The 24418-nt window shown below is 35.2% G+C and overlaps 1 pseudogene; it reads left to right on the forward strand.

Annotated features, from left to right (window-relative positions):
* The first annotated feature begins 23 nt into the window (after window positions 1–23).
* On the forward strand, window positions 24–24332 carry LOC136120124 (ectonucleoside triphosphate diphosphohydrolase 6 pseudogene; annotated as a pseudogene).
* The last annotated feature ends 86 nt before the right edge of the window (window positions 24333–24418 follow it).

Raw genomic sequence — 24418 nt, forward strand, 5'->3', positions numbered from 1 at the left:
GGTGTTTAGATGATTGCGCTGCGATGAAGGTCACACAGTTTGAATCTCTTGTCAGCACCAAAGAAGGGAGCAAGTCCCCTGCTTTCTTATTACCTTGCCCAGATGTGAGCTAGAAGCGTAAGAAGGAAGGACAAGGCTTAAAATTTAATATCTGCAGTCAAACATCAAAATTTGGAGTTAGACAATTTATGACACCCTACTAGGCACATACGAAAATTCTAGACTCCTAGAATGAAAGCAGATGTGCAGGATTAACTACAGTTTTAGCACAGTAAGCTAGTTTTATCATTGAGGAAAGTTTTATACTAATGTAAGAAAGTAATTCCACCAGGTTCCCAACCACTAGCCAAGAGCCAACTTGACAAGTAAGCCCCTTCTTAGGATCGAGTCTTGGGCCTGCAATGTTAACTCTTCTTTTTTAAAGTTAATTAACTTATTTATTTTTATTTATCTTTTTTATATGGAGCATAGTTGATTTATAATGTTGTGTTAGTTTCAGGTGTACAGCAAAGTGATTTAGCTATGCATATACATATATCTCTTCTTTCGCATATCCTTTTCCCGTATAGGTTATTACAAAGTATTGAGTAGAGTTCCCTGCACTATACAGTAGGTCCTTGTTTATTATCTATTTTATATATGGTAGTGTGTATATGTTAATTCCAACCTCCTAATTAATCCCTCCCCTCCACCTTTCCCCTTTGGTAACCATAAGTTAGTTTTCTAAGTCTGTGAGTCTGTTTCTGTTTTGTAAATAAGTTTATTTGCATCGTGTTTTTTGATTCCACATATGAGTTATATCATATGATATTTGTCTTCTACTGTCTGATTTACTTTACTCAGTATGCTAATCTCTAGGTCCATCCACATTGCTGCAAGTGGCATTATTTTATTCTTTTTTTATGGCTGAGTAATATTTCATTGTATACATGTACCGCATCTTCTTTATCCATTCATCTCTTGATGGACACATAGGTTGCTTTCATGTTTTGACTACTGTAAATAGTGCTGCTATGAACACTGGGTGCATGTATCTTTTCTGCACACTATACACTGAAGTTCACATAGACTACTTCACCACTTTGAGATCACAAGATTTTGTAGCAAGGCTTTAGCAAAATCTGTTTCCCAATTTTGCACTTGCATAAGATACAGCTAATAGGCTGCCCTCTAGAAGAGTTGTTGCAACACAGGAAAAACAAAATCAATCCTCAAATAGAGTGTAGTATACAATATTTTGTCTATCTAAGTTCTGGGCATTTTTAGCTGCGTTATCAACTTGTTGAACATTTTCTACTGACCTGAGTTGTACAGTGTGAGTGCTGCGTCAGTTGATGAGGGTCTCCTAGGAACAACAGATCTCCTTTATTGCCAAGGCATGATGTCCTTGATAGTAACAATGAATGTGTAAATTAGAGAATTTCACCCTGCTTCCTTCTTTGCCCTGAGTGGTTGGTATCTGTAGTCATCTTCATGAATAATCTAATTCTTTTTCAAGTTCTCTGCCTGAAGAGCTACTATATATATTTATATAATATTGATTCCCATATTCTTTAGCTTATCTTTTTGATAAGAAATTACTTAATGAAGTTTTAGAGTAAACTACATACAATGTGAAAATAGAGTTTAGTTAACTTACACCTGTGTTGTCAGTAAGTATATCAGTATGCTTTCAAGGCTCTTAACACTCTACTATTTAAATGCTATAGTTTTAAAATTCAATTATCTTTTGATATGGGAGAATCAAGTTTTTCGTTGTTGTTGGAGCATAGTTACAATTCTTTTAATAAATAGGAGATTGAAAATATATGCAAGGTGTGGCACATTTATTAAAGTAATTATATTTTGAATACTTAACTACAAATTTTATACCTCCTGGCTGAGGAATAAAATTGAAATAGCAAACATGCTATAATGCAATTTACAATATAATTAGCTATCAGTAGCATTATGTATTTCAAGTAACTCCATTATTAAAATGTTTATAATTTACATAATCAGACAAATAATTTAATGAGGTTCAGATAGAAGAGTTTTTTCCTATGTAAATAAAGGACTTTTCACAAGTAGAAGTAATGTCTAAGTTTAACTACAGGGAATAGTTTAAGTGTCACAAACCAGAAGAGATGTTTAACCCAAATAAAGTAGAAAAATAAATTTTATCATTAAGGTATACTTTTTTTTTTTACTATTATAAATGATTGTCAACAAAAATGAAATGTTTTTATGGCTTTACAATTTGACCTTTAATGTATTTGATATTTATCATAAAATAATATAATACAGTTGACCCTTGAACAACGCTGGGGTTGGGGGTGCCAGCCCTCCTTGAATTTGAAAATCTGCTTATAACATTACAGTGGGCCCTCCATACCCTTATCTTCAGATTCAACCAACTGGGGAGTGTCGTACTGTAGTAAGTATTTAGTGAAAAACAAATGTGCTTATAAGTGGACTCAAGTAGTTCAAACCCATGTTGTTCAAGGGTCAACTGTATTTAACTTAGTACTTAGAAATACCTTTAAAAAGTTACTATACTTTTCCTTTGGGGAGTTACCAAAAAAATCAAAAAATTTTAAATTATTTTGATACCTTCTCTACTTATGTGTTATGTGCTGTTATCAGTGCTAGAGTCCAGACATGTCTGGGAACTTTGAAAATAGAACATATAGGCTCAATAGAAGTCTTTTTGTAGAGGAGGAGTGGCCCCTCCTAGAAGAAAACTCATTCAAAGGGAAAATTAGACTAGACCTTAAGAACTAGATTCAGTAACTCTTCTGTTTCAAAAAGAGGAATTCTGATTACAGTCCAGTGTCTGCCACTGGATAATTTTTTCCTTTAATTTTCTGATAGTTTGAGGTCCGATAAGGGCTTATATAAAGTGTAAGAAAACATAAGTTATGTTGAGACTTCCTATCTCATTCCCTGGGAAACATTATAATAGTGGACTCTCAAGAAGGGTTCACTGTGAAGTGGTTTTTGAGGGCTCACGGCTATGATTACAGAAGAAAACAGAATTTCCATCCACAAAGGTAGTAAATAAGGGCTGTTGATTAGCTTGCTTTTTGTTCAAAGTGCAACTGAAATATTTCAAGACTCTCACAGAAGCAACTGTAAAGCTTTATAGGATCCTGAGGTTCTTGTGAGAAAGAGATGTCATAGATAAAGTGGACTAATGTTGTTTTGACTAATTTGATTTCGTCATTATTGTTTCTCGCAATGCTATTCTGTTATAGTTACAGGTATCAACTTTTTGTCAATTTAGAGTGCTGTTCAGTCAGTCCCTTCTTAGTGTAGCTATGCTTGATTGCAGAGCTGCTCTAGCACTGGGTAGAATTCAGGATATTTGTTGGACCACCTTTGTCCTTCCTTAAAATCTTTTAATAGGAAAAGAAATCAGATTAAAATCAAGGGATGCCTTAAATGAGAATGAAATCTAGAAGCTTTGTGTGTTTTACTTTTGACTTCTGGTCTTTTTGAGTCAACACACAGTACTTTGCACATCTTCCTCTAAATATTCTTATTTACACATTTATCTCCTAAGTTGTCATATTGAGCATGGATCTACAAACTATGGTCTACAGGTCAAACCTAGCACTTGGTCTATTTTCATATTACCATGGGCTAAGAATTGCTTTTACTTTTTTTTTATTGCTTTTACTTTTTTTTTAAGAGTTGTTTTTTAAAAAGAAAAGTTCATGCAACAGAGACTGTACATAGACCACAAAGCCTAAAATATGTACTTCTTGACTAATAACAACAACAAATATAGTCTATTACAGAGAAATGCCTTCAATAGAACTTTCAGCAATGATGGAAATTCTCTAAATGGACACTTTTCAATATAGTATTACCCAATATATATCCAATAATTCCAATATGGTATTCACTAGCCACATGAGTAACTACTGAACACTTGAAATGTGGTTCGTGTTACTGAAGAACTGAATTTGTGGTTAGTGTTACTGAAGAACTGAATTTGTAATGTTATTTCGTTTTAAATAATTTACACTTAAACGCAAATGCCAAATGTCAGTACCATATTTTGCAGCAAAGATCGTAAGCTACTAGAAGGCAAAACCTATTGGATACTTTAATTCAATGCTTATTAAACTTCAACGTGCATATGAATCACCTGGAATCTTGGTAAAAGATTTTGATTTGGCAGATCTGAGTTGAGTACTAAAATTCTGCATTACAAAGAATTTTCCAGGGTATGTTGCTGATGCTGGTGTTCACATCATAATCTGTCAGGGAAAGCAGAATACCTTGAGTCTATTAAGTAACAAATTGTAGAATAAGTGATTTTGAAAATACTGTTACCAGGGATTCCTGTGAAGGAATCAGAAAATGATGGTAAGTGACATAATCATACACTTACACTCAAGTCTGTGTGTAACACTCACTGCTGAGCCATCTTTCATCCCAGCATTTGCTTCCTAAAGTTAAGAAATCTGAGAGTGGACTGGACCTCAAAGATATTTTCTAGGAATAATTCTGTGTGTGTGTGAGTCTGCTTGTGTTTGTACGTGTGTGTGACAATGGTGTAGCCATTTGCTGATTGGGTGCTATTTTATATAATTCAACAATCATGATACACTGTGTTGTAAGCCATGAGTTCTAAGACAAATTAATATAACCTGGATTTATAAGAATTAGGGATATTTAAAGTAATGAAGACTTACATTAGAGATGGCAGTTAAGAACATGGATTTTAGAGCCAAATTGCTTGGATTCCAACCCAGGTTCTGCCATTACCAAACTTTGTAACTTTGGTCATTTCATGAAAGTTCTCTGTGGCTCCAGCATCTTCCTCTAAAAGGGGAAGAATAGCAGTATACAGTCACATAAGCTTTCTTATGAGGATTAAATGAGTTAATACAGGTAAAATGTTAAGGTTTATTCTAGTCAATATTTCTCAGTTATTATTGGGCAATAAACATTGATATGTTACCTAAGTATGTAAAATTATCTGAACAAAGTGATAAGAGTAAGAGCTGTTGAAATGTGAGAATCAGTGTTTAGCAGTACAAGCAATATGTCTGTATCTGTGATCCAAATGTGTTAATATAATATCAAATAGCATTGGAAAGACAGTATAAAGTATAATAGTATTAAATAGGATTATAATTTTATTTCAACTTATAGAATAAAATGACTTAAAACTATCTTATATTAGTTTTTAATGACTACAGAATTTAAAAATGTATTTTCTGCCATGTTCTGATACTTAGCTTCATGGATGACAATTTTAGGAATATAGCTATTTTCTTTTCTCACACCATACTTCGAAGCATAGTATAGATAATTACACACTTAGAAGCCAGGAGCCATGAGTGCATCAAAAATATTTTATTACAAACTTGGAGAATTAAAGTTCCAAATTATAATTACAAAAAAAATTACAGATAGTGACAAGGGAGACCTTTTTCTTCAGTGTAGAACACAAGGTTAGAGGTTGCATCTGAATACATTTTCTTTCTACTCTTTTTCCTTCTTTTCTCTTTTTCTTTTCTTCCTTCCTCCCTTCCTTCTTTTTTTCCTTCTCAGCAAATGTATTTAAAAATAAAAACAAACAAAAAGAATTTATGAAAAATAAAATCAGAGGATGCCTAATGGATACAAACTGGGATACTAAGAAAGAGGTGGGGTTTCCCTGGTGGCGCAGTGGTTGAGAGTCCGCCTGCCAATGCAGGGGACACGGGTTCGTGCCCCGGTCCGGGAAGATCCCACATGCTGCGGAGCGGCTAGGCCCGTGAGCCATGGCCACTGAGCCTGCGTGTCCGGAGCCTGTGCTCTGCAACGGGAGAGGCCACAACAGTGAGAGGCCCGCGTAACACACACACACAAAAAAAACAACCCAAAATAACTTTTGTGAAAACTGAATGTTCAAATTTGTACAAAGTGCCTAGGAGAGTACAAATGATTTTTGTTGTGAGAAAATTGTTGCCCCCCAATTTATGTTCTTTAACGGTCTCTAATGAAGAAAAAAGTATAAGGCTTATTTTATGTGACTTCAAAATTAAGGATAAACTTCTTTGGGTGGAAATTTTAAGAAGAAAACTTTGGGTTTAGGTGTAAAAGAACATTTCCTGAAGTTATATACAGACCAAAGATGCATGAACCTCATTGAGAAGTAGCTATTTCTATGTTTAGAAGTTTTGAAACAGAGACTGGATAGCAACTCCTCAGTGGTGAAGTTTAAAGTCTCAAGGAGTACATACAAAGAGCTCTTCTAATTCTGCTGTTCAGTAAGTCTATGTGGAATTGACTGGCTCTACCTTAACATTTAAAATGGATTCCATGAAAATAAATATTCACTCAAAGCAAAGCTACATTGCCTCTTAAAGGATACTGGGTAAGTTCAGGAGAAAAAAAAGCAATTATATAAATTGCCAGAAAGATCTGTGCATAACAGCTTGTCCAGATAACCTGAATATATTGCTTATCAGATAATGGCAAATAAAGATTGTATCTCTCCCCCACTTATGGCAGAATACAAATAAAATTATGCTCCACCTCCCCAGAGAGAAAGACAAACAGAGAAAGAGACAGAGTGACAGAGAGAGGGAGAGAGAAAGCATTCTGCATTAACAAGGTGGTGATTGGTGACTTTTTTAGTGTCTCTTGTATAATTAAACATGCTCTGGAGTCTCAGTGATCAGCTGGAAACTAATTTTGAAAAGCAGCTCTTCTGGAGTGTTTTTTGTTTTGTTTTGTTTTTTGAAAGACTAAAGTGTTTCAAGCACATTAGGAGTTTGGAAAGTCAAATAATATAATAACAATTAGAAAAAGAGGTGTTATTTAGTTAAGGTAAGGTAATGCCATTTAATGAAAACAGTCTAGAGTACCCAGGACCATTTGTAGTAAAATTTTCACACATAAGAGCAAACTTCTATTAGTCCCTTGATTCTTTCTCCTTCAAATTTGTTTTATAATTATATGGGAACAATAGAATGAAGAAGACTCCTTCCTCAATAACTGTAGAAGTGGACGTCTTTGTGTAGAACAAAATGCTTGAAAATAGGAGAAGAATATATTTGGTGCTCAGGGCTTTCAAAAGACAACGTACAGTCGTATGGAGAGATTGAACTTTAACTTATGCAGCCAGCTCCCATAACAAACAGTAAACACTTATTAAATAATTCTTTGTACAAGATATTTTGAGTAGCACTCAGGGGAATATAAATAATATAGCACAACATTTCCTGCTGATATGTTTACAGTAAAATTGAAAATGACAAAGTAATCAGACCTGCTATGATAGGCATATTGTTTATATTAAAGCCTATCAAATCTCATAGGTCAAATATTATTGTTCCTATATTATAAATATGAAAACTGAGGTTTAGAAATGTTGTCATTTATCCAGACCTTCAATTAATAAATGCTAGAATTTGTTCTCAAACTTAGATATGTCTTACTCTAAACTCAGAATATTTAGCCATTGGACAGATTCAAAGTGGAGAAAGTGATGAGTGCTAAATGAATGCTGTGAACAGTACTGAATATATAAAAGACATAACTCTGATTTTGGATGAGCTAGAAAGTTTTCATGTAGAATAGAAAGCAGCATTTTCTCTATGAAAGATGATAGTTATTTAGGTAAGCCTAGAAGAAGGAATAGGGTAGATTTTTAGGAATTTGTAACATTTACTGAAACATAAATATACATTAAAATAATTATCTGCCAATTCAGTGATAACATTGTTGAACATGAAAACTGGTTGGGAAATATTAAACCTTTTTTCAACTCTCAGACAACACAGTAAAAATAGCTTCCATCTCTATGTCCAACAAAACCACCTAACTCCCTTAAACATAGAAATAAAATATCTTTAATTTGCCTTTCTCATTCTAGTCTTTAGTCTACCTGGAAATTATTTTACGTATGTCACAAGGTAGGATTACAAATTTGTTTTCCCACATCATGATGGTGATTATTTAGTAATGCTGAAGGTAATTATAATAATCATGGACAATAACCCAACATGTTACGTTTGCTAGTTGTCAGTTATCTTAATACATTACATATATTAATTTAATTAATCTCCACAAGAACCCTCTGAAGGAAGCATATAATTAGTGTCCCTGCTTTACAGAGGAGGGAACTGAGACACCTAGACATTAACTGCTCAAGATTACAAACCTGGTAGGTGCATTTCTGAGATTTGGTTGTATACATCTGGCTCCAGGTTTGCGTCCTTAATGACTATAATCCAACCTCTTTTAGTTAGATAACCAATCACCTAGCACCATTTATTTTAAACATCTATCCTTTGTTCACTGATCTGCAGTTCAATCTCAATTAAATATTGTGTTTATATAATATGGATCTATTTCTGAGCTCTCTTTTCTGTTCCATTTATATATTTTCCTGTTGTTTCACTGATGTAATTCTGTCTTAATTACCGAAGCTTTGCAATAAACCCTGTGGTGAAGAAAAATCCACCAACTCTGTGGATTTTCTTTAATAGTACCTTGACTGTTTGTTTTCCCAAATACGTTTTAGAAAAACTTTGTTAGGTAACATCAACAAAGGAAAAAAAATTTAATGGCATTTTAATTTATATATTCTTGAATCTATAGCCCAATTTGGAGATAATTGACATCTTTTCACTTTTAGGTCTTCTAATCTATAAACATAGGATATCTGTTCATCCATTTGGTCTTGTTAGATCATGATTTGCTCACTGTCTCTTAAAATAATTTATGAAATTATTAAGGAGAACTACTCCAAAGATGATGTGTCTTTATTTATAGTAAACATTTAGGAGAACTGTCTTTTGGACTAAAAATGTGATGTGATCTTTGTTTTCAGATCCATGTTAGGATTTGCTTCTGATTACAACTTTTCAGGGAAATCTTCACTCCACAGACCTCCTGCTCTACAATGAGCAACTTTTATTTCAATCTTAAGATGAAAATTAGACTTGATTCTTACTTTCACAGAAATTATAACCCTGTGGAATTGTAGTTTTATAAAAAAATGTAGTCTTGAATTCAACTTTAGCAGGTGTTGAGACTGTGTCCTCATCCCTTGGTGTACATTGAGTCCTGGAGAACCAAAGCTTGTCAGGTTCATCATTTTTGTAGAAATGTAGCCAGAACAAAATTGTCTCTGATACTGGGTTCCCACCTTCATTTAGATATTTTGTCTTTTTAATGATTTTAGTAATATTTTGATAAATTGTTTAAATACTCCTAACTGCTGCCTTTTTAGTTGTTTTCTGGATACTTAGCCACTTATTTTAATATAAACAAGACTCAATTTTATTTATTTAAAGTTATTACTACCAGCTCTTCTTGAATATCTTATTGTAATTTTTCCTAACTTTTGTCAGTCATGTGCTTATGAGATCATTTATGTTTATATAAAATATACATATTCTACTACTTGTACTTTCTAGTGACATCCTTAAATCTTTATAAATTACTGATATTACTGTTTAATATGAAAGGTGTGAGGAAATCAGAATGATATAAGATGACTATGGATATGAGCTAATATTTAACAATAGAAAAACCACATATGGTATGTACTATACATAAAAAGGAAGCCTAAAAACAGAAACATACAAAATATTCATTCAATGATCTTGTATGAATTGAGAAGCACTGTCTGAAATCTTTGTTGTTAAAATAAACAAACAGTCAAAGGGGAGTCTCATGCTTTTAATAATTTTAAGGCCAAATATCAGCTGAATTATCCACATATAAACTTTAAATATGATAGATTTACATACAGGTTCATAATTAGAGACCAAGCCACTTAGTCTCTTAAAATTTAGAGAGATTGTGGAGATTATAGAGTTGACAGAAAATATTCTGAGTTGCAGAAATGTATGCAAAGCTACAGATCTTTCAAATATGGTGCTGAAGATCTTAATAAAAATATATTTTTTGCCAGCTGTTTACAGATTTTCTAAATTACAGCAAACGCGTTGTAAAAAACCATGTGCCAGATGGAGAAAGGCTCATATTTCCTAAAGTGTTAATGAAGTTTAGTTATAGCAAGTTAGATACAGGAAAAAAAATATTAGTATAAGACATAATGATTTTGTCAAGCCAGCAGCTGCCACAATGAACTACTCAAGTGCCCATATTTGGGCATGTTTCCCATATTAGTTACCACATTTATCATATAATGAAATACTGAAAAATGTTGACTTTTGATGCAAGCCAGGCTTAATGTATGTCACTTATTTATAAAAAACAATTTTAATATAATGTGATATTGTATAACAACAATAATTCTAAAATGCATGAATGGTTTCATGGACTAATTTTTATTCATGTTCATGACAGAGTCACCATTTGAAAGTAGTTAAAGGATTGATATGGATGAGCATACACAAAGAATTTTATTCATTTGGGTAATTTCAGTGTATTGTTAAATGTGTTTATGTTAATATCTCAAACGTTGGAGACACCAGATAAGTTTTTTATTACACGAAAGTAGAAAATTGGCCATTGATAATATTGATACATCCAGAAACTCAAATTTATTCTCATTTTAATGTTATAAAAGTTGTCTTCACAAATACAGTACCAACTTGTCTCAGTAATCAGTAGGCAGAAATATCTCCCTGAGACATGAAATGGTCTCCAGTAACATTGTAATAGATTGTAATATTTTTTCATAAACATTGGCATGTACAGTTATTAGCTTTAGCTTTGAAAACATAAAGAAAATAAAAGATATTTACATTGAATTTAGTAGAAAAGTTGTATTAATGGTAGCCCATATAGAAATTTGTTAAGCTTTGTCAATAATGTTTGTTAATACAAATGAAAAACTGTTTTACCTGTTCACTTAAAATGGTGCAAAACTAGTTTATTAAAACTAGTGGATATAGTGTGGTTAGAAAAACTGGTCAGAAATGGTTAGAAACTGTATCTGATTGAGAGTAAACAAGATAATGAGGCCTAAACTAAAATGATATGAAAAATATAATATTGCTTTCCCAAACCAAATACAACAGAATGTTTAAAGTATTACTCATGTTAAGTGATCTATTTTTTTTTCATTAGCACATAAAATTGATGAGTGGAGGGCATTCTGTAAATAGAGAAAAAAATCATTGACTACTAACAGTATGAGCATAAGGATGTTCTTGAGCTTGAATGTTGAGAAAGTCAGATTTATAAATCTTATCATTTATTTAATACAGTTGTAAATATGTTAATTCAGATGAATTTGTTAGTCTTTATGTCTATTTTTATTAAATGTAATATGTGTTAATATTTATTATGAAAATTATAATGGTTTTTTATTGAAAATCAGATTAGACCAGATAAACTATAAAGACTTTTTTTACCTTTTAAATATATGTTTATTTGAATATGGCAACCTTTTTAACTCCACATATTGTACCAACCTAATAGATTAGTTTTCTAAGGATAGGGGTGTACTAAGATGAGCAGTGATGCTGCCAAAGCTCTACCAGAATATGTTGTTTGAAATATGTGATATCTAAATGTACTACACTTTCCCTCCTCAAGTACTGAGGGAAAGGATGTTATCCAAATTGGCTCCTTTATGCTGTTTTAGTTAGGTATGCTATAAGGAAACTTTAGAATTATTTATTCCCCTGTAATGCTTCATGAATATACATCAGCAGTGACCACTTGTGGTACTGATCATGTATGTGAACAGGTAGATGAAATATCTTTGGGCTCTACATTAAATCGCTCTTAGAAGTTACCTACCCTCATACTTAAAAGGGGTTAAATAGCTCTCCCTACAGTCAGTTACTAGAGACTCCCAACAAGCATCATGGCTCAGGGTGGAGAACCAACATTTAATCTGGAAGACAGCTGCATTGTGACCTGACAGCTGCATTTCACTGAAGAAGGAAAATATATATCCTCTAAATTAGCAGAATTAAAAATCATACTTTTGGGGCTTCCCTGGTGGTGCAGGGGTTGAGAGTCCGCCTGCCGATGCAGGGGACACGGGTTCGTGCCCCGGTCCGGGAAGATCCCACATGCCGCGGAGCGGCTGGACCCGTGAGCCATGGCCGCTGAGCCTGTGTGTCCGGAGCCTGTGCTCCACAACGGGAGACGCCACAACAGTGAGAGGCCCGCATACCACAAAAAAAAAAGTCGTACTTTTATTTCATCAGAAAAACTATATAACAACAACAATGGTAAGGTATAGATTTATACAGCTTCTTAGACAGTAGTTAACAAACTGGATATATAGTCAGAAAGACTGGCCTTAGACAACTAGGGAATGGAAGGAACTCTACTCTGGGCACTGATACGGAGATGGCATTTGGAAGTGGGACAAATGGATATTTATCAAAACAAAACCCTTACAAATTCAGTAGCAGCCAGGAACAAACCAGTGATTGCCTTTATTCAGTACCTAGAAGTAGTCTCTTAACTACATTAGATGAGCAGTCATAGAGACACCCAAGCAATGCAAAGAGAGGAAAAAGGAATATCCCTTTCTCAACCTCACCATCAGGCATGAGCTCTGTCTCCTTTCTCATTGCTCTCTATAGGACAATTTCTGAACTATCAAAAATTACTCACCAAGGGCATAAGCTGAAGCTATATTCTTCACAAACATAATTTTTAAAGTCTTCTAATTAAGACTGTGTTTGTTTTAAAAGGCATATTTTTAGATTTTCTAATTTTGAGTAAAAATAATTTACATTTCAATTGGAAGGAAATATGCTAAATGTTCTGAGACCAGTGTTACTACTACTACTGTTATCAATCCTCCCGAGTTGGTCCCTGACAAGGGTCCTTCTGCCCAGTGTTGCTTGTGTCAATAGAACGAGACTGAGTTGGATTCAGAAGCAAAGGAAAGTTTTAGGAAAGCTTTATTCTTCCATCAGAGCATGGAGACATGCGAGCTCTCACTCTAGAGTTGACACTGTCCCCTCAGGTGATGGGCGGGGCTGCGTTCTAGGGCTCTGTCATAGGGAAGGGAAGTGGACAGTGTTCCTGCCTGGTGGGCGCAGGTGTGCTGCTCAGGCTCCAGAGAGCAGTGCCTGGTGCAGCGACTCTGCACACAGCCCGCCTCCACCATCTTGAGCTGAGTGTCGTGGACAGCGCTTCTGCCCACCGTAGGGAGTTGAGGTGTCGACGCAGCCTTTTCACACTGGGAACTCTGGTCTGAGGTGCCGGGGCCAGGCCTCTGCACACGACAGCCTATGAGCACATGAGACTAGACTAAGCACAAAGGAAAAGGAAAAGGTTAGACATTATTTTATTACCCACTTTAATTTTTATTTCCCAGTAATTGTTAATGAGCTTTGCCAGTGACATCAGTACTATCACTACTATTCCTGTTTAGTTCCCATTTATTAAATATTTGAAGTGAGTCAGATATTGCTTAACTTCAGCTGAATTCTCTTCAGATAAATTTTAGAGTTTTCTGAGAGAGTATTATTAATATCAACACGGTAATTTAATTGACTTTCCCCGAGGCACACAGCTGAATAAGTATTTGCACCCAGGCAGGCCACCTTCAGGGAATGCATTTTATTTTTTTATTGTTTATTTTTATTTATTTTTTTATACAGCAGGTTCTTATTAGTTATCCACTTTATATATATTAGGGTATACTTGTCAATCCAAATCTCCCAATTCTTCACACCAGCCCACCCCCCGCCACTTTCCCCCTTGGTGTCCATACATTTGTTCTCTACATCTGTGTCTCAATTTCTGCCCTGCAAACCAGTTCATCTGTACCATTTTTCTAGGTTGAACATATATGTGTTAATATACGATATTTGTTTTTCACTTTCTGACTTACTTCACTCTGTATGACAGTCTCTAGATCCATCCATGTCTCTACAAATGATTTAATTTCGTTCCTTTTATGGCTGAGTAATATTCCATTGTATATATGTGCCACATCTTCTTTATCCTTTTGTCTGTCAATAGGCATTTAGGTTGCTTCCATGTCCTGGCTATTGTAAATAGTGCTGCAAAGAACATTGGGTGCATGTGTCTTTTTGAATTATGATTTTCTCTGGGTATGTGCCCAGTAGTGGGATTGCTGGGTCATATGGTAATTCTATTTTTAGTTTTCTAAGGAACCTCCATACTGTTCTCCAGGGTGGCTGTATCAATTTACATTCCCACCAGAGGTGCACGAGGGACCCCTTTTCTCCACACCCTCTCCAGCATTTGTTATTTGTAGATTTTCTAATGATGCCCATTCTAACTGGTGTGAGGTGATAACTCATTGTAGTTTTGATTTGCATTTCTCTAATAATTAGTGATGTTGAGCAGCTTTTCATGTGCTTCTTGGTCATCTGTATGTCTTCTTTGGAAAAATGTCTATTTAGGTCTTCTGCCCATTTTTGGATAGGGTTGTTTGTTTTTTTAATATTGAGCTGCATGATCTATTTATATATTTTGGAGATTAATCCTTTGTCCGTTGATGCGTTTGAAAATATTTTCTCTCTTTCTGAGGGTTGTCTTTTCATCTTGTTTATAGTTTCCTTTGCTGTGCAAGAGCTTTTAAGTTTCATTAGGTCCCATTTGTTTATTTTTGTTTTTATTTCCATTTCTCTAGGAGTGGATCAAAAAAGATCTTGCTGTGATTTATGTCAAAGAGTGTTCTTCCTAAGTTTTCCTCTAAGAGTTTTATAGTGTCCAGTCTTACATTTAGGTCTCTAATCCATCTTGAGTTTATTTTTGTGTATGGTGTTAGGGAGTGTTCTAATTTCATTCTTTTACATGTAGCTGTCCAGTTTTTCCAGCAACACTTATTGAAGAGACTGTCTTTTCCCCATTGTATATCCTTGCCTCCTTTGTCATAGATTAGTTGACTATAGGTGTGTGGGTTAATCTCTGGGCTTTCTATCCTTTTCCATTGATCTATATTTCTGTTTTTGTGCCAGTACAATATTGTCTTGATTACTGTAGCTTTGTAGTATAGTCTGAAGACAGGGAGTCTGATTCCTCCAGCTCCAGTTTTTTCCCTCAAGACTGCTTTGGCTGTTTGGGGTCTTTTGTGTTTCCATACAAATTTTAAGATTTTTTGTTCTAGCTCTGTAAAAAATGCCATTGGTAATTTGTTAGGGATTGCATTGAATCTGTACATTGCTTTGGGTAGTATAGTCATTTTCACAATGTTGATTCTTCCAACCCAAGAACATGGGGTATCTCTCCATCTGTTTGTATCATCTTTAATTTCTTTCATCAGTGTCTTATAGTTTTCTGTATACAGGTGTTTTGTCTCCCTAGGTAGGTTTATTCCTAAGTATTTTATTCTCTTTGTTGCAATGGTAAATGGGAATGTTTCTTTAATTTCTTCTCCAGATTTTTCATCATTAGTGCATAGGAATGCAAGAGATTTCTGTGCATTAATTTTGTATCCTGCAACTTTACCAAATTCATTGATTACCTCTAGTAGTTTTCTGGTGGCATCTTTAAGATTCTCTATGTATAGTATCACATCATCTGCAAACAGTGACAGTTTTACTTCTTTTCCAATTTGTATTCCTTTTATTTCTTTTCCTTCTCTGATTGCTGTTGCTAGGACTTCCAAAACTATGTTGAATAATAGTGGCAGGAGTGGACATCCTTGTCTTGTTCCTGATCTTAGAGGAAATGGTTTCAGTTTTTCACCATTGAGAACGATGTTTGCTGTGGGTTTGTCATATATGGCCTTTATTATGTTGAGGAAATTTCCCTCAATGCCTACTTTCTGCAGGGTTTTTACCATAAATGGGTGTTGAATTTTGTCAAAAGCTTTTTCTGCATGTATTGAGATGATCATATGATTTTTTCTTCTTTAATTTGTTAATATGGTGTATCCCATTGATTGATTTGCATATATTGAAGATCCTTGCATCCCTGAAATAAATCCCACTTGATCATGGTGTATGATCCTTTTAATGTGTTGTTTGATTCTGTTTACTAGTATTTTGTTGAGGATTTTTACATGTATATTCATCAGTGATATTGGTTTGTAATTTTCTTTTTTTGTTTTTTTTTTTTATAGTATCTTTGTATGGTTTTGGTTTCAGGGTGATGGTGGACTCATAGAATGAGTTTGGGAGTGTTCCTTCATCTGCAGTTTATGGAAGAGTTTGACAAGGATGGGTGTTAGCTCTTCTCTGAATGTTTGATAGAATTCACCTGTGAAGCCATCTGGTTCTGGTCTTTTGTTTGTGGGAAGATTTTTAATCACAGTTTCAATTTCATTACTTGTGATTGGTCTGTTCATATTTTCCATTTCTTCCTTGTTCAGTCTTGGGAGGTTATATCTTGCTAAGAATTTGTCCTTTTCTTCCAGCTTGTCCATTTTATTGGCTTAGAGTTGCTTGTAGTACTCTCTTAGGTTGCTTTGCATTTCTGTGGTGTCTGTTGTAACTTCTCCTTTTTCATTTCTAATTTTATTGATTTGAGTCCTCTCCCTCTTTTTCTTGAGGAGTTTGGCTAACGGTTTACCAATTTTGTTTATCTTCTCAAAGAACCAGCTTTTAGTTTTATTGATCTTTGCTTTTGTTTTCTTTGTTTCTATTTAATTTATTTCTGCTCTGATTTTCATGATTTCTTTCCTTCTATTAACTTTGGATTTTGTTTTTTCTTCTTTCTCTAGTTCCGTTAGGTGTAAGGTTAGATTGTTTATTTGAGATTTTTGTTGTTTCTTGAGGTAGGGTTGTATTGCTATAAAGTTCCCTCTTGGAACTGCTTTTGCTGCATCCCATAGATTTTGAATCATCATGTTTTCATTGTCATTTGTCTGTAGGTATTTTTTGATTTCCTCTTTGTTTTCTTCAGTGATCTCTTGGTTATTTAGTAATGTATTGTTTAGCCTCCATGTGTTTGTGTTTTTTTATATTTTTTCCCTGTAATTGCTTTCTAATCTCATAGTGTTGTTATCAGAAGAGATGCTGGATATGATTTCAATTTTCTTAAATTTACTGAGGTTTGATTTGTGATCCAAGAAGTGATCTATCCTGGAGAATGTTCCATGTGCACTTGAGAGGAAAGTGTAATCTGCTGTTTTCAGATAGAATGTCCTATAAATATCAGTTAAATATATCTGGTCTATTGTGTCATTTAAGACTTGTGTTTCCTTATTAATTTTATGTTTGGATGATCTGTCCATTGGTGTAAGTGAGGTGTTAAACTCCCCCACTATTATTGTGTTACTGTTGATTTTCTCTTTTATAGCTGTTAACATAAGCCTTATGTATTGAGGTGCTCCTATGTTGGGTGCATATATATTTATAATTGTTATATCTTCTTCCTGGATTCATCCCTTGATCATTATGTAGTGTTCTTCTTTGTGTCTTGTAATATTCTTTATTTTAAAGTCTATTTTATCTGATATGAATATTGCTACTCCAGCTTTCTTTTGATTTCCATTTGCATGGAATATCTTTTTCCATCCCCTCACTTTCAGTCTGTACGTGTCCCTAAGTCTGAAGTGGGTATCTTGTAGACAGCATATATATGGTTCTTGTTTTTGTATCCATTCAGTGAACCTGTGTCTTTTGGTTGGAGCATTTAATCCATTCACGTTTAAGGTAATTATCTATATGTATGTTCCTATCACATTTTCTTAATTGTTTTGGGTTTGCTTTTGTAGTTCCTTTTCTTCTGTTGTGTTTCCCACTTAGAGAAGTTCCTTTACATTTGTTGTAGAGCTGGTTTGCTGGTGCTGAATTCTCTTAGCTTTTGCTTGTCTGTGAAGCTTTTGATTTCTCCATCGAATCTGAATGAGATCCTTGCCAGGTAGAGTAATCTTGGCTGTAGGTTCTTCCCTTTCATCACTTTAAATATATCATACCACTCCCTTCTGGCTTGTAGAGTTTCTGCTCAGAAATCAGCTGTTAACCTTATGGGAGTTCCCTTGTATGTTATTTGTTGTTTTTCCCTTGCTGCTTTCAATAATTTTTCTTTGTCTTTAATTTTTTTCCAATTTGATTACTATGTGTTATGGCGTGTTTCTCCTTGAGTTTTTCCTGTATGGGACTCTCTGTGCTTCCTGGACTTGGGTGGCTATTTCCTTTCCCATGTTAGGGAAGTTTTCTACTATAATCTCTTCAAATATTTTCTCAGGTCCTTTCTCTCTCTCTTCTCCTCTGGGACCCCTATAATGCAAATGTTGTTGCATTTAATGTTGTCCCAGTGGTCTCTTAGGCTGTCTTCATTTCTTTTCCTTCTTTTTCTTTATTCTGTTCTGTGGCAGTGAATTCCACCATTCTGTCTTCAAGGTCACTTATCCATTCTGCATCAGCTCTTCTGCTATTGATTCCTTCTAGTGTATTTTCATTTCAGTTATTGTATTGTTCATCTCCTTTGTTTTTTTTTAATTCTTCTAGGTCTTTGTTAAACATTTCTTGCATCTTCTCGATCTTTGCCTCTATTCTTTGTCCGAGGTCCTGGATCATCTTCACTATCATTATTCTGAATTCTTTTTCTGGAAGGTTGCCTATCTCCACTTCATTTGGTTGTTTTTCTTTGGTTTTATCTTGTTCCTTCATCTGGTACATAGCACTCTGCCTTTTCATCTTGTCTCTTTCTGTGAATGTGGTTTTTGTTCCACAGGCTGCAGAATTGTATTTCTTCTTTCTTCTGCTGTCTGCCCTCTGGTGGATGATTCTAAGAGTCTTGTGCACGTTTCCTGATGGGAGGGACTCAGGGAATGCATTTTAAAACACTTTGTTACATTGGTTTGCACAGTATCTGAACATAATTTGTTTGTGTCTGGGTTACAGATAATACAACCTTATACATTCATGTAAGCTCCTCAAGTATCTAAGGAGTGATTTTATTCCTATTTTGTTCTGTAGACATAGGTAGAAATCATTCTCTGGAATTTGCTGGCCTGTGTGGTCATTCCTGAGTACATCTCTTCTACCAACAAGCAACATAGTCTTAATTAATGGTTAAGAATACATTTCAAACCATCACTGTTTCAGATACCTGCTATGATATGGAACTCTGGGGGAAACTATCTTATTTTTTTTTTCTTTTCCCATATGCTAAAATATATCTGAAAATATTTCCAGAGGTCAATTCTTGCTTTGCCAAAAGAGAACATTAGGGCCAACTCTTCTGTAATGTTTAGATAGCTTACTATCTGAGAACACTGATTTTGTTTCTCAGGTTTTATAGAAGAAACTTGCCTGCACTACAGAAATAGTCTTTAACTCATTTTTGATTATGATTAAGCATTTGTCTAATAATGAATTTTGTTGGCCTTTTTCCCCAGTTCCTGGGAAGTCACCTCTAAACTCTTGGATCTTCCTTAGCGACAGAAGTGTCATTGTTATTCATGGTGGGTTCTGACTACACTTGATGGTTTATACTGAGGTGGCTTAGGGTGGGCCCCTAGATAATTTGTGTGAAAGAGATGACTCAGGATAGAGGCTGGCCATGGACCAACTATGCGAGGATTAGCATTTAAAGCAACATGATATCCAGATTACCCTGGAGGTCTAGTGGTTAAGACTCCATGCTTCCAATGTAGAGTGTGCAGGTTTGATCCCTGGTCAAGGAAGTAAGATCCCACAAGCCACGTGGTACAGCCATAAAATAAAATAAATAAAATAAAATAGTTAAATATATTTTAAAAGCTATTTCAAAATTAAAATACATTAAAAAAATAAAAATAACATGATATAAACCAGCCCTCTGGAGAGATGAGTGAAGCTGGAAATTGAGTTCAATAACATGACCAATGATCCAACCAAGCATCCTTATAGAATGAAACCCCAGGAATTCCCTGGTGGTCCAGTGGTTAGGACTCCATACATTCATTGTTGAGGGCCCATATTCAGTCCCTGGTCTGGGAACTAAGATCCCAAGCTGCGTGGCATGGCCAGAAGAAAGAAAGAATGAAACCTCAACCAAAACTTTTAGATACTAAAACTCGGGTGACCTTTCTTGGTTAGCAACTCTCTCTGTGCAGTATCATACATATACTGGGAGGTTGATGCTTCCTGATTCCACAGGCAGAGGACAACAGAGGATTTGTGCTTGGAATCCTCCTAGAGTTTGCTCTATGTGTCTCTCTCTTTGGCTGGTTCTGATTTGTACCTATTTGCTATAATCAAACTGTAATCATAAGCATAGCTCTTTCTGAGTTCTTTGGGTTATTCTGGTAAATTATCAAATATGAAGCAGTGTAGAGAACCCTCAAATTTATAACAAGCTGGTCAGAAGTGAGGGTGGCCTGGGGACCCCAAAACTTGTGGCTAGTCTGCAATGAGGGCAGTCTTCTGGAGGACCACTCCCTTAACCTAGAAATTCTGGCCTAACTCTGATTAGTTGGAGTAATCAGAGCAAAGTATTTAAATATATGATTTTACTTTCAATTTAAAACTATACCAATAAAATATTGTGAGATATTTAAGGATATTCAAATATAGTATAATACGAGTTTATGTGTAGTGTTTAAATATTACAATTATATTAACATCATGGACAAAAATGTGTATATTAGGTTCTAATATTTCCAAGTGTTGAAGCCTAAGTGTTTTTGCAGCAATTTATCTTTAATTTAAAATTAATTTAATTTGCTTCATTTAAAATTGTGATCTTCATAATACCTGGAAGCGTAAATCTCCTAGAAGTAAATATAAGTGGTAACCTTCTTGATATCAATATTGATGATGATTTCTTGGATTTAACACCAAAAGCAAAGGCAACAAAAGCAAAAATAAACAAATGGGACTACATCAAACTAAAAAGCTTCTGTACAGCAAAGGAAACCATCAACAAAATGAAAAGGCAATCTACTGAATGGGAGAAAATATTTGCAAATCATGTATCTGATAAAGGGTTAATATTTAAAACATGTAAAGAACTCACATAATTCAATAGCAAAAATACAAACAATCCAATTAATTAGTGTGAAGGTTCCTCAAAAAACAAGAAGTAGAAGTACTATATAAGCCAGAAATTTCATTTTTGATTATTTATCCAAATAAAATGGAAACACTAACTCAAAAAGATATATGCACCCCAATGTTCATTGCAGTATTATTGGATATGGAAATAACTTAAGCATCCATTGATGGATAAATAGGTAAGGAAATTGTGAGATATTTATATATGAACAGTATTCACCCATAGAAAGGAAGGAAATCTTGACATCTGCAATGACATGGATGGACTTTGAGGGCATTATGCTAAGTGAAGTAAGTCAGACAGAGAAGGACAAATGTAATCTCATTTATGCATGGAATTTAAAAAAAAAAAAAACCCCACGAGCCCATAGGTATAGAGAACAGATGGATGGTCTCCAGATTCAGGGGTAAGGGGTGGGTAAATGGGTGAAGCAGCTCAAAAGGCACAATCTTCCAGTTATAAAATAAATATGTCATGGGATTGTAATGTACTGCCTGGTGACTATAGTTAATAATACTGTATTGCATATTTGAAAGTTGCTAAGAGTAGATCTTAAAAGTTTTCACCACAAGAAAAGAATCTGTAATTATGTATGGTGATGATGTTAATTAGACTTACTGTGGTAATTACTTCACAATATATACAAATATTTAATCAGTTTTATGACTGAAACTAAAATAATGTTATATGTCAATTATACCTCAATTTAAAAAAAGAGACCTTTGAAAACCGTTTAAGAACAGAAGTAAAGAATACTCTAGCTTCAGGTTGTTGGGTGCTCCCCTTATTTCTTCCGTTTGAAATCTTGAAATAACTGACAGAAGTTATTTAAAAATAATAAAATTGCAGAACTAGAACAAAACATTTCACAATTTGTATGGAAACACAAAAGACACTGAATAGCCAAAGCAATCTTGAGAAAGATAAACGGACTAGAGGAATCAGGCTTCCTGACTTCAGACTATACTACAAAGCTACAGTAATCAAGACAGTATGGTACTGGCACAAAAACAGAAATACAGATCAATGGAACAGGATAGAAAGCCCAGAGAGAAACCCACGCACCTATGGTCATCTTATTTTTGATAATGGATGCAAGAATATACAATGGAGAAAAGACAGTCTCTTCAATAAGTGTTGCTGGGAAAACTGGACAGCTACATGTAAAAGAATTGTATTAGAATACTCCCTTACACCATACACAAAAATAAACTCAAAGTGGATTAAAGACCTAAATGTAAGGCCAGACACCATAAAACCCTTAGAGGAAAACATAGGCAGAACATTCTATGACATAAATCACAGCAAGGTCCTTTTTGACCCACTTCCTAGAGAAATGGAAATAAAAACAAAAATAAACAAATGGGACCTAATGAAACTTAAAAGCTTTTGCACAGCAAAGGAAACCATAAACAAGACCAAAAGACAACGCTCAGAATGGGAGAAAATATTTGCAAATGAAGCAACTGACAAAGGACTATCCTCCAAAATTTACAAGCAGCTCATGCAGCTCAATATCAAAAAAACAAAAACCCAATCCAAAAATGGGCAGAAGACCTAAATAGACATTTCTCCAAAGAAGATATACATATTGCCAACAAACACATGAAAGGATGCTCAACATCACTAATCATTAGAGAAATGGAAATCAAAACTTCAATGAGGTATCACCTCACACCGGTCAGAATGGCCATCATCAAAAAATCTACAAACAATAAATGCCGGAGAGGGTGTGGAGAAAAGGGAACACTCTTGCACTGTTGGTGGGAATGTATATTGATACAGCCACTATGGAGAACAGTATAGAGGTAACTTAAAAAACTAAAATTAGAACTGCCATATGACCCAGCAATCCTGCTACTGGGCATATACCCTGAGAAAACCATAATTCAAAAAGAGTCATGTACCACAATATTCATTGCAGCTCTATTAACAATAGACAGGACATGGAAGCAACCTAAGTGTCCATTGACAGATGAATGGATAAAGAAGATGTGGCACATATATACTATGGAATATTACTCAGCCATAAAAAGAAATGAAATTGAGTTATTTGTAGTGAGGTGAATGGACCTAGAGTCTGTCATACACAGTGAAGTAAGACTGTCATACAGAGTGAAGAAGTAAGTCAGAAAGAGAAAAACAAATACAGTATGCTAACACATATATATGGAATCTTAAAAAAAAAAAAGATTCTTAAAAAGCTAGGGTCAGGACAGGAATAAAGACGCAGACGTAGAGAATGGACTTGAGGACATGGGGAGGGAAGAAGGGTAAGCTGGGATGAAGTCAGAGAGTGGCACTGACATATATACACTACCAAATGTAAAATAGATAGCTAGTGGGAAGCAGCCGCATAGCACAGGGAGATCAGCTCAGCTCAGTACTTTGTGACCACCTCAAGGGGTGGTATGGGGAGGGTGGGAGAGAAGGAGACACAAGAGGGAGGAGATATGGGGATATATGTGTATGTATAGCTGATTCACTTTGTTATAAAGCCGGAGCTAACACACCATTGTAAAGCAATTATACTCCAATAAAGATGTTAAAAAATAATAGTAGTAATAATAAATTTAAGTGTTTCTAGGGGAGATGGCAGAAGAACTAGAAGCAGCTTTCACCTACCTGCTCTGGTGGAATGACACCTGCATCCATGGATGGGACAAAGGAGGGCATACAGGATTCATGGGGAGAACCAGAGACTTGAACAACCATTTATGTAAAGAAATCTGGAAGTGCCTATGCTACCACTAAATCCTGTGAAAAGGCTTTGCAAACAACAGCAAAATGAAGTGATAAAGTACCTTTGAATAGGAGAGAAAAGCTGCTAAAGATGCAAAGGAGTTGGTCAGCCCTTGTCTGTGTCCCAGGTTCCAAGAAGAGTGGGATCATGTTGAAATAATATATAGCATATTGGGACAGAAGGCATTTGGCCTCCGTGAACTCTGTGCCAGCAGAGTGGCAGAAATCCTTTTGAATAAAGTGCACAAAATGGAAGAAGTGAAGAATTTGAATTTTTATGCATTTTTTTAGCATCATGACTTTGCAGCAAATTTTGTCCTCATGGATGCAGAGAAAGGAGGCAGTCTTATGGGTGGAGACTTCTGAGATTGCAGCCAAGCATGTGTGTTGGACAATGGAAAACCACCCACAGAACAACCCTTTCATATGTATGCACTTGTCTCAACTTTGTCAGTTTGCTGCTGCAAGAATTCAGGTTTCTGGGGAACAAAGTGCTGAAGCTGACTCAGAAAACTGACAATGTTGAGACTAGCTGTGCTCTGAGAGCCATTTTTCATTACGTGGACTCACTGACCTGACAGAAGAGTCAAGCCTCTTGGCAGCTGCGCTCCTCAGCACTTCCTACTGCCAACCTGCCACCTGTTTTTTTTAAAGCAGCAGCCTCAAGAGGCTATTTATTTATTTATGTATTTGCTTTTTTGGCCGCACCTTGCAGCATGTGGGATCTTAGTTCCCTGACCAGCGATTGAATCCATGCTCCCTGCAATGGAAGCACGGAGTCTTAATCACTGGTCCACCAGGGAAGTCCCCCACCTGCCTTCTTCTCCCCTACCTC

The sequence above is a fragment of the Phocoena phocoena genome, chromosome 3, assembly GCF_963924675.1.
Source record: "Phocoena phocoena chromosome 3, mPhoPho1.1, whole genome shotgun sequence".
Classification (NCBI taxonomy): domain Eukaryota; kingdom Metazoa; phylum Chordata; class Mammalia; order Artiodactyla; family Phocoenidae; genus Phocoena; species Phocoena phocoena.